Genomic DNA, 2,500 nt, shown 5'->3' with positions numbered 1-2,500 from the left:
GCGCGAATCGCTCTGGAACTGAAATCGGATGCGCGCACTGACATGCTCCCCTCTCTGGAAGTCTGACACAAGTTGAAAAATTTTCTAAGTCCCCAAAAATTTTTTTTTTCAACTTTTTTTCAATTTTCCCCCTGTGGGATATATATTTTACCCACACTTTTGGAGCCCTCCTGGGATGCCCTCTAACATACTAGAACCTCATTTTGTGGAAGTTTTCACAAAATTGTGAAATTTTCAAAAAAGTCAGAAATTTTGCAAAAACGACTAAGTATCAAGGACTCATCGCGCGAATCGCTCTGGAACTGAAATCGGATGCGCGCACTGACACGCTCCCCTGTCTGGAAGTCTGACAAAAGTTGAAAAATTTTCTAAGTCCCCAAAAATTTTTTTTTTCAACTTTTTTTCAATTTTCCCCCTGTGGGATATATATTTTACCCACACTTTTGGAGCCCTCCTGGGATGCCCTCTAACATACTAGAACCTCATTTTGTGGAAGTTTTCACAAAATTGTGAAATTTTCAAAAAGTCAGAAATTTTGCCAAAAACGACTAAGTATCAAGGACTCATCGCGCGAATCGCTCTGGAACTGAAATCGGATGCGCGCACTGACACGCTCCCCTGTCTGGAAGTCTGACAAAAGTTGAAAAATTTTCTAAGTCCCCAAAAATTTTTTTTTTCAACTTTTTTTCAATTTTCCCCCTGTGGGATATATATTTTACCCACACTTTTGGAGCCCTCCTGGGATGCCCTCTAACATACTAGAACCTCATTTTGTGGAAGTTTTCACAAAATTGTGAAATTTTCAAAAAAGTCAGAAATTTTGCAAAAACGACTAAGTATCAAGGACTCATCGCGCGAATCGCTCTGGAACTGAAATCGGATGCGCGCACTGACATGCTCCCCTCTCTGGAAGTCTGACACATGTGTGAAAATTTTCTAAGTCCCCAAAAATTTTTTTTTTCAACTTTTTTTCAATTTTCCCCCTGTGGGATATATATTTTACCCACACTTTTGGAGCCCTCCTGGGATGCCCTCTAACATACTAGAACCTCATTTTGTGGAAGTTTTCACAAAATTGTGAAATTTTCAAAAAGTCAGAAATTTTGCCAAAAACGACTAAGTATCAAGGACTCATCGCGCGAATCGCTCTGGAACTGAAATCGGATGCGCGCACTGACACGCTCCCCTGTCTGGAAGTCTGACACATGTGTGAAAATTTTCTAAGTCCCCAAAAATTTTTTTTTTCAACTTTTTTTCAATTTTCCCCCTGTGGGATATATATTTTACCCACACTTTTGGAGCCCTCCTGGGATGCCCTCTAACATACTAGAACCTCATTTTGTGGAAGTTTTCACAAAATTGTGAAATTTTCAAAAAGTCAGAAATTTTGCCAAAAACGACTAAGTATCAAGGACTCATCGCGCGAATCGCTCTGGAACTGAAATCGGATGCGCGCACTGACACGCTCCCCTGTCTGGAAGTCTGACACATGTGTGAAAATTTTCTAAGTCCCCAAAAATTTTTTTTTTCAACTTTTTTTCAATTTTCCCCCTGTGGGATATATATTTTACCCACACTTTTGGAGCCCTCCTGGGATGCCCTCTAACATACTAGAACCTCATTTTGTGGAAGTTTTCACAAAATTGTGAAATTTTCCAAAAAGTCAGAAATTTTGCAAAAACGACTAAGTATCAAGGACTCATCGCGCGAATCGCTCTGGAACTGAAATCGGATGCGCGCACTGACACGCTCCCCTGTCTGGAAGTCTGACAAAAGTTGAAAAATTTTCTAAGTCCCCAAAAATTTTTTTTTTCAACTTTTTTTCAATTTTCCCCCTGTGGGATATATATTTTACCCACACTTTTGGAGCCCTCCTGGGATGCCCTCTAACATACTAGAACCTCATTTTGTGGAAGTTTTCACAAAATTGTGAAATTTTCCAAAAAGTCAGAAATTTTGCAAAAACGACTAAGTATCAAGGACTCATCGCGCGAATCGCTCTGGAACTGAAATCGGATGCGCGCACTGACATGCTCCCCTCTCTGGAAGTCTGACACATGTGTGAAAATTTTCTAAGTCCCCAAAAATTTTTTTTTTCAACTTTTTTTCAATTTTCCCCCTGTGGGATATATATTTTACCCACACTTTTGGAGCCCTCCTGGGATGCCCTCTAACATACTAGAACCTCATTTTGTGGAAGTTTTCACAAAATTGTGAAATTTTCAAAAAGTCAGAAATTTTGCCAAAAACGACTAAGTATCAAGGACTCATCGCGCGAATCGCTCTGGAACTGAAATCGGATGCGCGCACTGACACGCTCCCCTGTCTGGAAGTCTGACAAAAGTTGAAAAATTTTCTAAGTCCCCAAAAATTTTTTTTTTCAACTTTTTTTCAATTTTCCCCCTGTGGGATATATATTTTACCCACACTTTTGGAGCCCTCCTGGGATGCCCTCTAACATACTAGAACCTCATTTTGTGGAAGTTTTCACAAAATTGTG

This window comes from Phyllobates terribilis, unplaced genomic scaffold, assembly GCF_046119375.1.
Source record: "Phyllobates terribilis strain yellow unplaced genomic scaffold, ASM4611937v1 Scaffold_6782__1_contigs__length_42075, whole genome shotgun sequence".
NCBI classification, from domain to species: domain Eukaryota; kingdom Metazoa; phylum Chordata; class Amphibia; order Anura; family Dendrobatidae; genus Phyllobates; species Phyllobates terribilis.
The sequence above is the reverse complement of the archived record's forward strand: the minus strand, read 5'-3'. Positions refer to the sequence as shown.